Source organism: Anas platyrhynchos, chromosome 6 (genome assembly GCF_047663525.1).
Source record: "Anas platyrhynchos isolate ZD024472 breed Pekin duck chromosome 6, IASCAAS_PekinDuck_T2T, whole genome shotgun sequence".
In the NCBI taxonomy this organism is placed as follows: domain Eukaryota; kingdom Metazoa; phylum Chordata; class Aves; order Anseriformes; family Anatidae; genus Anas; species Anas platyrhynchos.
Window position 1 is genome coordinate 17146362 of NC_092592.1, and position 12865 is coordinate 17159226.

The window sequence follows — 12865 nt, forward strand, 5'->3', positions numbered from 1 at the left end:
CCTCATACTTCATGGGAGCTGTTTACATAGACCTCTCTTTTTCTGGGTTGTGATTCCTGCAGAAATAGTAGTACTCAGAGAGATGACTAGTATCAAAATGCAGGCTCCATTTTTTTTTTTTCCTTTTAGGATTACTGATAAGAGAAGCTTTTAAAAAAGGTATTTTTTTTTTTTTTAAAAAAAAGTTATAGATGGAACTTGCATTCTTGGGAAAGTATGAGGTACTTATGAAGCACTAAAAATGGAGCAAGACTAAAGCTTCAAGCTGATGACTACTATCGTAAAACACAGCTTGTGAATAGTATAAACTGGAAGAGTTTGCTTTGATGAGCTATTTGCTTAAAAAGCATCAGTTGATCTTTATGCTACTGCAAATTCTTTCACTAGAATAATTTATATAAAAGTAAAAAGGAAAACTCAAATTCTAGGCCATGTAATAATATCAGATTACCTCAAAACTGCACGATGTAACCAAAGGACACAGCTGATTTTTGCCTCTCTTCAAGAATGAAATCCCTGTGGTAGCATTAACCATTTTCAACTTCCTCTCCCACCTTGGTGGCTGAGCAAATTAAAACTGTGCTCCATGATGATTAAACAACTGCTATCCTTTACTTTCTTTACTTGTATTATTTAATCTCAGAAGAATAGCTGAAAATTTAAATTGACCTATCTTCTCATTTCTGTTTGTTATCTTTTCTGGTCAGTGGGCAATAGCTGCTAGCTGTGTCACACATAATTTAAAAACAGATTGAATATTCAGAGGTAATGTGTTCTTATGGCACATGCAATATTTGCTGGTTTGGTAAATCTTGAAGCCAAAAGCTGCAAAATAATGAGTCAGAACAATACCTGCCTTTCATGCACGATATCTGCTCTTTGCGACTGGGTCAGAGGCTGCTTCTCTGGGGCTATAATTCATGTCTCTGAGCAAACTCAAAGAGTTGTTGTTGTCATTGAGAAAATAACCTGTCAGATTGGGAGCTTCATCTCCAAACTTTGGTACAAGCAGGTTTGAACCTGCTTAAGAAAAGACTTGAGAAAGAGGACAAATATAATTTGTCCTGTTAAGAGAGCTGAAAATTGACGGTAGGTATCTTTATTTTCCAGTAGCTTTCTGCTTGCTTACAAAGGCTATGTTTAATGTCACAGTCATGCATCAGCCTCCAGTACTGCATTATTGGTATGCTCACAATAGAAAGAGCAAATCTCTGCATCAGTTATATTCTAATTATTCCTGTTATTTAAAAGATACAGAAGAGTTGTAAATCATAGCATGGGACCTACTCTAATGGTTTGTTAGCATTGGTTGAAACATTATAAACAGAGACTGAAATGCTTGGTCTTACCATTCTTTTTACAAAATAACTTCAAAATAAACCAATTGAAGTGATGATAACTAGGATATGTAAAGCATCCAAAGACAGAAATTTCATTGCAAATCAACAAAGATCTTCAGCCAGTCTTCCATTTCTGGACAAATACCTTGTTAAATTAAAATGTTTTAGGATCTTGACTTCCACATTGATTTTAATCTGTTACTTTACCCTTAATTACTTTGAAGCCCCAAATAAGTGTAATTTAGCTTGAAATACAATACAGCCCGAGCTCTCTGTGAAACTCCATTCTTGTTTTCCTGTTTCTGACATCTGATGTTTTTGATACACCTCATAATCTTGCTTGTATTTTTGTACAAGCCCCAGCTCTTGGAGTCACTCGTTTTGCCGCATTACTCCTGCTCATAACAGTTGTAGAAATAAAAAACTGGAAAGACAGTCCCAAAAGCTTCAGATACTAGAAAGAACCATATGGAAATACCCCAGCCATCAATTGTCTTATGGTTTGAGTTTAACCCATTCTCCAGTGCATGTCCAAAGGGTGAAAATATTACCTTACCTGGAACCTGAATGTGTCACAATAGAGCAATAATAAGTCAATTAATATTGATTTACACTTGTACTGTGCAGTTATTTTTGGTATAAAAATGTCAGATGCAACAAGTGATGCGACACATACTAGTTGCAACTACTCCAGTGATTGTTGTTACTCCTGATCTCTGCTGCTAAGACACTTTTGCACAGCGATTTTAGTTGTTTGATGCTGCAGTCCTGTCTGTTCCTTGTCATACACATCTGCCCACATTCCCTCCATGCCTCCATCATTTGAAACAAACAAACAAAGCCAACATCTTCATGGAGAACTGCTAAATGATAGGTTATTCCGGGGCTATGCCATGCCCTTCTGGAAGTAGCTATTTAATATCAAATGCTTGGTTCTATCTCCATCTTTTTCTCCTTTTTTTTTTTTTTTTTTTTTTCAGTCCTTGGTATTGCTTTGTGTGTGATAGGTAGATTAGGTAGATTTAATTTTTCCTGTCATGCAGGTTTGAAGGTGAGGCTAAGAAGGCCAAAGAGAATTCACTGAGTGCTTGTGCTTATTTTATGTGGCATGAATGAGAATCACAGAATTGTAGGGGTTGGAAGAGACCTTGAGAGATCATCGGGCCCAACCCCCTGCCAAAGCAGGTTCCTTAGAGCAGGCTACCCAGGTAGGCGTCCAGATGGGCCTTGAATATCTCCAGAGAAGGAGACTCCACAACCTCCCTGGGAGCCTGTTCCAGTGCTCCATCACTTTCACTGTGAAGAAGTTCTTTCACATGTTGGTGCGGAACTTCCTGTGCTCTATTTTGTGGCCATCACCCCTTGTCCTATTCCCACAAACCACTGAGAAGAGGTTGGCTACATCCTTCTGTCCCCCACCCCTCAGATATTTATATACACTGAGGAGATCCCCTCTCAGTCTTCTCTTCTCCAGGCTGAACAGACCCAGGTCTCTCAGCCTTTCCTCATGAGGAAGATGCTCCAGGCCCCGTATCATCTTTGTGGCCCTCCGCTGGATTCTTTCCAGGAGATCCCTGTGTTTTTTTCTGCCAGGAAGCCCAGAACTGGACATGGTACTCCAGGTGAGGCCTGACCAGGGCAGAATAGAGGATCACCTCCCTTGGCCTGCTGGCCATACTCCTTTTAATTCATAGAGCTACAGTATGCAAGTCAAAAAGGTTTAGCTTTCCCCTCCTCTGCCATAGATTTTAGTAAATATTTATGAATTTGCAGAAGCTATGTACGTTTATTTGCATCATTTTTGCTGTTTTTGTAGTCTACAAGTACTGCTGTGGATAACTTCGATGCAGATATTTTTTGTCTGGAAAGTGAACTGAAATAACGTATGTTACCTAAAAGAAATTTATCCACAAGGAATTGTTCTTCCTCTAAGTTTAAAAACTTGATCTATTTAGTTTTCTATACAAGGGAGCAATGAGTTTAAGAATAAAAACACACACATATTTGTTTCTATAGCTGTGGGTTATGAATGATGTCACAACTACGTGATTAAATAATGGCACCTGTAAATTTCTTAGTGTAAAACAGCTGGTTCACTGGGGAATGGTGGAGGGAAATGCTTACTTGAATATAATTATTTCAAAGTAATCATTAAAATTGTTGCTTTACTTCTAAATCTGTGTTTCCAACTTTTTTGCAGCTGTGTATTTTTTCTCCAGAGTCCTACATATTTGTCTGTGTGCTCTGTCTCTAGCTCTCATAAAGTTCTCCCAGTATGAGTATTGTATTTGACTATGTAATCTTTGAGGTGAAGAGTGTTGTGCGCTATTAAGTATTTTTAATTACTTATTGGATGACTTGCTGCTCTTTAAATATGCTACACCCTGGAACTTAATTTCTTTCCTATGTCAGCAAAAGCTAAAAGATAATAGCTTATATCCTACAGAGCTGCCTTTAATTCATGGCAACTTCCTTTGTAATTATAACATCATAAGCATAAATATTATATAGTAACCTTGAATCAGAAAAAGATTTTAGAGGTGACTGGGTTGTTAAATATGGAAGATAACCTAATAACTCCCTGGAATTCTTCAAAGTGGTGTTGATTTCTATATTTAATGGTACAGCCAAACAGTTACATTATCAAGTCTCACAGTTACTTTCATCCTACTGCCTCTGTCTTTCATGTTTTGTCCTGTTACTTTTAAAACTTTGTGAAAAATCTTAAATTCCTTTGTAAAAACATAAGTGCAAACAAAGGTAGGTTGCTTATACTCCCAAATGATATTAATAGTTTGCTATTTCATGAATAATAAAGACCACAAGTGTTTAAGTCCTTTTCCCCCATGTGTAAATATTGTATTTGAAAGAAACGAAGACCAAAGATACTTGTCACCAAGTTTTCTAGGGAGTTCAGCAATTTAAGGAAGTGAGGAGTTGATTCTGTTATGCCAGGACCAAGATACCAGTTTTAGAGTAGCATTGGTACCTTGTGCTTAGAGGCCATTTCTCAAGCTGTGTAATACCTTTTCTCATCCAACCAGTCTCTGTGATTTTCTGGGCAACAGAAAGAGTTGACAGTGCTAAGTGCTCTAGTTTTCTGATCTTCTGTAGTATGCAGAATATGAGCTATTGGAAAATTATCCTTTTGGAAGAGATCATTAACTGCACTGTTTCTCATTCTGATTTTGGAGGCAGAGGACATAAGTTGGGAAGAAGGAAGAATTACCTTCCATGAACCAGTCTGGCATCTCTCTCTGATACCTCTTGTTCCACAAGCAAGATAATGTTACAAAATTGGTAGTATGAAAGAAACTGTACTGGTTGCTAATGGGTAAAAGCTTTGTCTTCTGTAATTGAGCAGAATGGAGAAAAGCATGTAGCTGTAAAGATATTGTGAATTTTAATTTCATTGGGAAAGCAGTTTGACAATTTATTTTTTTTACATGGAATTTACATATATGTTTAAGTGAAATAAATTAAACTTTTACCACTGGAACCTTTTAATATCTATTCTCATAATGAATATTCATGGTAGAGAATAGTTTTCTTAGCAGTTTCTTTACTTCAGCTTTTACTACCTAAGTTACTCTCATTAATTTCAATCACATATATCACAAAAGATTTACTGTTAATTCTTGTCTTAAAATTGGGCAAAAGCAAGCAATTCATTTTTCCATTCATATTTTGTATTCCATGTTTTTAGTACTTTAAAAAATAGTATGAAGAGATGATGATTGAAAAACTGTATATGTTTTTGGAGTTGGGTGTTAATTAATGTTAACAGCAACAACAAAATTACAAGGAATCAGCTGAAGTACTTCCTATAATTAAGGTAAACAAGTTAGGTATTTTTTTGTCTTAAGACTTTTTTCTCATGTTCATGAGAAAAGCACTTCAAGACTTTTGCATTGCAGTAAACTTTCACAAAAATGAGCTGAGTTTGAAGACAGTGAAATTTCAAAATATTTCATTGCTTGTAGCAAACTTTTGATTAATTATTCATATTTAAAATATTTTAGCATCTATGACAGAATTTGCTTCTGGATTAATCAGTCAGTGCTATGTGGGTATTTTGGCAGTGTTCATTTCATGATAATGTCCTGTATCGTGTATTTTCAATTGTGTATTTATTTGGTTTGGCTACTATTAGGAGGGAGGAAAGAAAATGGGAGGATATAACAGGAAATGCATATGCCTTTCTGTCCTTCTCTGTGGTTTTCTATCAAGATTTCTTTCCATTTTTATAGTTTTAATAAATCAGGCCCATCTGACATTGCTTCACTTATTTTTACAAATTTAGTTTCTATCATGTTAAATGTCAGTAATCTAGCATGGTTACTCTAAAGTTCTTCCTAAAGAATGTGTTCTGAACAAACGGTCTCACTAAAATAGTTGAACCATGGAACAGACAGTTAAACTCTAATCCTCTATATTACATACTAAGTGTCTGATCTGCTTAATATGCCTATTTCTATGATAATGATTTTCCTCCTTTGACTTAAGTTGTGTGATTTTTTTGTTGTTGTTGTTTGATAAAATTAAATGCTCGTGTTGCTCTTTTCCCTTCTATTATATAATTGAACAGGGAATATTTTTTATGTGATAAATAGCTCAGTCTTCATAAAGGAAATTAATAAGGAGTGACCTGGTGATTATAGAAAATGAAAATAACTTAATGGAAAATAAAGTTAATATGGGCCAGATGACACTTTGAGAATTTGTGAAATACTTTCAGTGAACACTCCCAACCTGTACATCACAGACTTGTCCTGTTTTGTTTGTTCATTGTGGACAGTAAATTGTTGTCTAAATTTATGACAAGTGTACTGTTTTTTTATTTCTATAAATGGTGGTCTGATATACAGTCTGAAATAACAAAATGAAAACTTATGGATTTTTTTTTATGAATAAATAGAAATGAAATTGTTCAAACAAACGTCTGAACTTGCAGCCAATGTTTGCGTAACTATTGTCTTAAAACTGTGCTAATTTGAACAAAGCATCATAAATTCTTAAAAAATAAAAGAAAAACCATCCTGTTTGTCTGTTTGAATGAATGCAAGTTTGTAATGACTTTGCTTATATCGCAGACTTTAGTTGCAAGAATTGTGCTCTCCTCTCTATCTCTTTAAGTGTTTTTTTTTTTTTTTATTTGTTGTTGGAAATATTGCTCAATCCTTCTACATTTTTCCCCTTTTTCCTCTTCTATAACTTCAGTGGGCACTATTGTTATGACCTATTTTTTACTTTCCTGGTATCATTAAGATTTAAATTGCTTTTTCATCTCACCATAATGCCTGGAGCTCTTTGTTCCTTCCATTTTACACTTATGTATAATTGTCTTGTGTAACTAGTTTAACAATTTTTCCCAGTATGTTTTAGTGTTTCTTACTTTGTGATATACTATGCCTGCATTGTTTGCTACATGTGTAATATTGAAACACTTTAAATCCTAAATATCTTTATCTTGGTAAGATTTCTATACAACAGAAGCTACCATTACTCATATTCTACAGTTACAGAATGAAGAATAGACAATGGGGCTGAGGACTTCAAAATTTTGGTGGTAGAAAAGGGACTTCAGCCTGTCTCCGAATACCTAGACTGATGCGGAAATCACTCGGGCAGATTTCCAGTTACTCAGAAATATTGTTTTACATCATATTTTTCTTTGTGGCATTTTTTTTAATGTGTTCAGCTTTTGATCACCAAGCAACCGTGACTTTATGACCTCATGTCTGAAAATTGTCCGAACAATTCGCTTGTAAACTTATCTTCTATATTAAATTGCTATGCTATTTCAATACGTTGGACTTTCTCTCCAGATAGTCTGCCATCCAAATTTAAGCTCTGTTTGAAGCTCCCTTTGCCTACTTAAAAGTTTCCGAAAAGAAACAAAAGTAGTAAACTTAGGCGTTGAGATAAGTTTGGCTATAAACTATAATAGTAAGGAAGGGAAATATGAGGTAAAACTGATGGGCAAATTAATGTTCTGCTAGTCTCCCAAGCCTATGTCCAATAAAGGGTAAGTAATAAATAGAAGGCTCAAAAGCAAATTAAGGACAAAGAAGCATAAGACTCATGAGTTGTTTATACATCCTCTCTCTCCCCCCCCCCCCCCCCCCCCCCTTATTTTTCATTATTTATTTATTTATTAATTATTTTGCCTTTTCTGTTAGGGACTTACAAACATAACGCAGTGTTCTGCAATATTTGTGAAGTATCTTCTATTGCTGCAAGAACCATTATGTTATGTGATCTTCTGTCTAGATCTGAGACTGACGGCACCATCCTAAAATAGAAAGCTGTACCTTTGAAAAAAATCTATCCAAAATACCTTAATCAAATCCTTAGATTTTTATGTGCTGAAAACTCAAAAATTTTATTTAACATCCAAGCTCTGCTCTCTGTGAAAACCAGCAAAGTCTTTGTCTGGTGATGTTTACTATGATGGTCTCCAAGTATTTTAGCTTTCTCTTATGTCAGATGGCAAAGGACAAGAGACTGTAACTCCTTCATTAACATGTATGAAGTTCTAGACTTTGAACTCAGTACTTCTTGTGCTTTCTTTCAGATAAGGTAGGGCTCTGCTGTTTTTTATTCTTAAGTGAGAACCCTACCCAGGAACCTGTCACTTGATAGACTGCTATGCTAGTTGTGGGATCGTGGCTGGAACACTGTTTTACTAATCTAGTTTCCCTTGCCTCTCATGTTAAGGTTTTAAAATTAATTCCTCTACTGTAGCAATTTTTGTCAATCAGAATAATGACATGAAAAGGGGATTTTGTATTAATAACCCATGCTGGAAATATGAAGGACACAGAAGAATAATGGTCAGGATTACTGCAGGTATGTGCAAACAGAACAGAGAAGATAGATAGTCACTGGAAGAAGAGAAAACATATTTGGCCTCACAAACTAGACTTTTCAGAGTGAAGGATTTTTTTGTTAGCAAGGAAAGTGAGGCTCTCTTTGTAAGGACTGGTAAGGACCTGGTCAGAATTTCTGCAGAAATGCAGAAAAAAAAAAAGAAAAGTTGTCTCAGAGTTTGCCTTCTCAATCTTAAACTAATAAGAAACATTTTGGAATCTATTTATGACTTAATTTTTCTTATCCTGCCAAATTTGCAAACACCAGATTACACAGTATGTGAATATTTTATGAGAGAAAAATGCTTGGCTATCTCATTAGACATGTTTTCCACAGATCATGCTGTTGCCTTTTATTCAGTGAAAGGAAAAATATTTTTCTGGATATCAATAATTAATCCTTTTAATGTAGCCAAACCATAGATAGAATGATAGCTGATGTCAATGTAGTCTAATATTCCCCAAAAAAATAATATTCAAAGAAGTGTTGGGGATAGGCCAGTTTATACAGAATACCTCCTGTATGACATGTAGTTACTTTTGCCTTTGCTTTCACATTCCTATAAGACTTACTCTTTTCAAAGAGGTTTGTAAGTCTCCATACAGCTATTTATTTATTTCTCATCTTCCCATCTGCTTTGCCTATCAATATTCTGTTGAAAACTTCTGTTGGATAAACTACAGTAGAACAGGTGAAATGCTTCAGTGTTTTTTTTTTGTTTGTTTGTTTGTTTGTTTTTTTGTTTTTGTTTTTTGGTTGCTTTTAACTGAATGAGTACTGAATGACCTGGTGCTTACTAACTACATGTATTACGTTGTAAACTACAGACGGTTACTATATCTGATTGAGAACATCTGTCATGGCAAATATTCAGTTGGTACCTGATGTTTTGATATACACTGTATGATGGCCAGCTTCTGAGAACTCAGCATAACACTTGGGCTTTGTTTAAGTCCCCTGTTCAAAGTGGTGAGAGAATCTCAAAATGGTGAGAGAATCTATTTAAGGCCATTCAATCACTGTGTTTAAACATCTGCTTAAACTGAGTGTACTGGTTCAACTTGTGTTGAACTCCTCCTCATGCATTACATGTATGTTCCATTTTGTCAATAAGTTCAGGAAAGGTGTGTGTGTGTGTATGGCAGAATATTTTTCTTGCTTTATCTACTTGAATGTTCCTGTTATCAAGTAATTAAAATAATGAGCACTTTGTGAAACAACAGGTAAGCAGACTGGGTAAAGATAGTATTATCTTACTTGTAGCTACTAAGCCTGTAAATAATTAAACAATTACCATCACTGTCAGATTATTTTTAAGCACCTTTTTCAGGTTGCAGTGTTGGTTCGTTAATGCTTTGAGGTGAAGAAATAACAATAGGACAGGACCATACAGATAATAACAGCACTGATTTGTACATAGTGTAAATGAAATCGGAGTTTAAATCTCCCTTAGTGATATCTACACAACTGCATAATGATTTGGGAATAAACTTTTGTTAATACTTGACTGCCAATTAAGTAAGCTAATAAGTTATCCATGGAGATGAAAATATAAAAACATTCCAACTGAATATGAATATTACATAATAATGATTTGCCTAAATAGTAGTTAGAGCTACAATGATAGCAGGGGTTAGGCTTGCTGTGTAGCTGATCAGGAGACTGTGCTCCAAAGGATACTTGTCAGGGGATGATTGTATTACTTACATGTTAATTAAGAAGTAGTACACATGCATAAATACAGCCATCCAAGGGTATTGCAGACTTGAGTACCTTCAGAGAATGAAATTCTGGATAAATCTGTCACATCTTATTGCTCTATTCTTCTGGCAACCAAAAATTGATTCAACTCCACAAAGAACTCCAGAGAAATGGAACCTATTGAAAATATCAAGGTTACCTTTTTCCTTCAACAAGTAACTCATCTGCTATTTTTATTGTATATCAGGAAATATTATTTTTACATTCTTATGAATAATCACATCTTGCAAATTGTTTGATATATTGATAAGAAGGTTGGGGTAAGGAACATGTAAACAATAACAATATTTTAATAGTTTAATGATTTAAAGTTCACTGCCACAAAATGGATTTTTCCATTCAGATCTTTTCATTTTATGACTTGTAGTTCTGTGACTTCTTATAACAATCCATAATTAGGAATGTTTTTTAGCAGGGTATGCATCGTTGTGATTTCAAATAGGAGTGCTGGATGGAAAAATCAAAGAAGTCTGTGGTTTCATCTCAGCTCTGGTGAGGCTGCACCTCAAGTACTGTGTTCAGTTTTGGGCCCCTCACTCCAAGAAGGACATCGAGGCACTGGAGTGTGTCCAGATTGGGGCTACAAAGCTGGCGAAGGGCCTGGAATACAAGTGCTGTGAGCATCAGCTTAGGGAACTGTGTTTGTTTAGTCTGGAGAAGAGGAGGCTCATGGCAGGCCTCACTGCTCACTTCCCTGAGAGGAAGTTGTGGGGAGCTGGGGGTTGGCCTCCTCTCACAGATAACTAGTGATAGGCCTAGAGGGAATGGCCTCAAGTTGCGCCAGGGGAGGTTTAGGTTGGAAATTAGGGGACATTTCTTCTCATAGAGGCATTGGAATGGGTTGCCCAGGGAAGTGGTGGAGTCACCATCCCTGGGGGTGTGTAAGGAAAGGTTGGACCTGGTGCTTCGGGGCATAGTTTGATGGGTGACATTGGCAGTAGGGCGATGGTTAGACTGGGTGATCTTGGAGGTCTTTTCCAGCCTTAATGATTGTATGATTCATCCTTGCTCTGCCACTGACTTCTCTGGTGACTGACTTAGGCACCTAATCACTGTCTCAGTTTCTTATATGACTGGATGAGATAATTATATTTCCCTTACTATGAAAACCACATTAATACTGTAATTCAGTGTAAGCTTGTTCAGAGCATAAATTGGAGCCTACGTGCTTCACATAGGAGCATCATGCAGTAAAATCTGATTTTAAAAGTTTACAGTCTGAAAGACCAGCTCTAACAGCTACAAAAGAGAGACAAACTGGTGGAGAGATAGAAATAAATGGTGTGGAGACCATGTAATTTTTAACAAGTCGGGGGCAGTCAGGGCCCTGCAGGGCCAGGGCATACCCAGCCTAGCAGCCAGGGCATGTCAGCCAGGGCCTGTCTCACTGCCCCAGCCAGGAGATGCCCTGGAGAGGAGGGCAGGCTGAGGTGTCAGCCTGTGCGTGAAGGTCAGGATCAGGCACAGTGAGAGGAACCAGGGTCAGAGACAGCTGCTGAGCAGCCAAGTTAGTGTGGCCCTGTTTGATGGCACCTGCAGCTGGGTAGGGCTAAAGGCTGTGGGCAGGGCTGACATGGAGTCCTGGGCCATGGGCAGGGTTGGAGGAGCCCTCAGAGGGGAGGGGTCAGGGCCTGTGAAGCCTATGAGTCTCCCAGAGCCATGGAGATACATCTAGTTTGACTAAACGTCAACATCCTATTGCATTACACTGACTGTAATGCATACAACCACACCTACCACTTAAGAAAAAAAAAAAAAAAAAGAAAGAAAGAAAGAAAAAAAGAGGCTTCTCATTTTCTGTCTCTTTCCTGATGTCCAGGCATTTCTTTAGGATCTGTATGGCTGGATGATGATAAGGGTCACAAATCATTCCTGGCTGAACATTACTGTCCTGGAAATGCCTTGTGCTGCATGCATCACATATTACTGTCCTAAGCAATGAGCTCATTTCTGTAGGTTGTGCTTTGTGCCTGTGCAATGCAGTATACTTCCTTCAATGCTGAGTGTAAAACATCTGATTCATTGTATCCATATTTATCAGGGAATGAGGTCCAGTTATGCAAATACAGAGTATCTTTTATCTTTTGTCTCATTATTTGCTTAGAAATATTGAATTTAGGTTTTGCTGAACTTCTGTTGTAACTGTGAGTAATTTATTAACAATATATCCACGTCATGCACATTGCTAGTAAGACATAGCCCACATTTTGGGTGGGAGAGTAGCAGATAGGAATCTGATTAGCTAATTAAGATGCAAAACTGAGATTCTACAAAAACAACTGTTGGTCCCCATATTACATTTTTAATGTTGTTCTGCTGCTCTTTTTTGACAGATTCAGTGTAACTGCTTTATTAGTTCAGTGCTGCTCTAAGAAAATGCCATTTCATTTATGTCCACTTGTGTCCTCAAGGTCATCTCAGAACTGCGAGTTCTGACCTTGGTAGTGCAGTATTCCTATAGCAGTAATAATTACTCAACTAGTGTCAAACATGTTTTTATAACAAAAATCCCAAAGAGGATTAATGAGAATTGATTTTCTGCTTAGTGGCTTGTAAGTGATTGATATACAAACAAGATCTTTCAAGCTGTTGGTCCATACTACATGTTTGAAGTACTAATGTAGATCTATGGGTGCAGTTCAAGTACTCAGTACTTACCTTAGTACTGAATTTTTGCTGCTTCCCTCACACTTTGCTTGTTTAGCATAACTTGTCAAGTATTCAGGAAGTCATTAGTATTATGCTGTCACCAAAGGCATGCTTATGGCACAGTCTGATACTTTGCATACGGCATGTTTTAAATGCTGTACAATCCAAGCTGGCTTTTCCTATTATCATTTCCCTTGATTTTTGTGCAGCATCCGTAGCAGATAGCAGCATCCGACTGCAGC

The 12865-nt window shown here is 36.8% G+C and overlaps 1 protein-coding gene across 41 annotated transcripts in view; it reads left to right on the forward strand.

The window, feature by feature from the left end:
- Positions 1-12865, forward strand: part of KCNMA1 (potassium calcium-activated channel subfamily M alpha 1) — a 469740-nt gene that overhangs the window by 115087 nt on the left and 341788 nt on the right. The window lies entirely within an intron of this gene.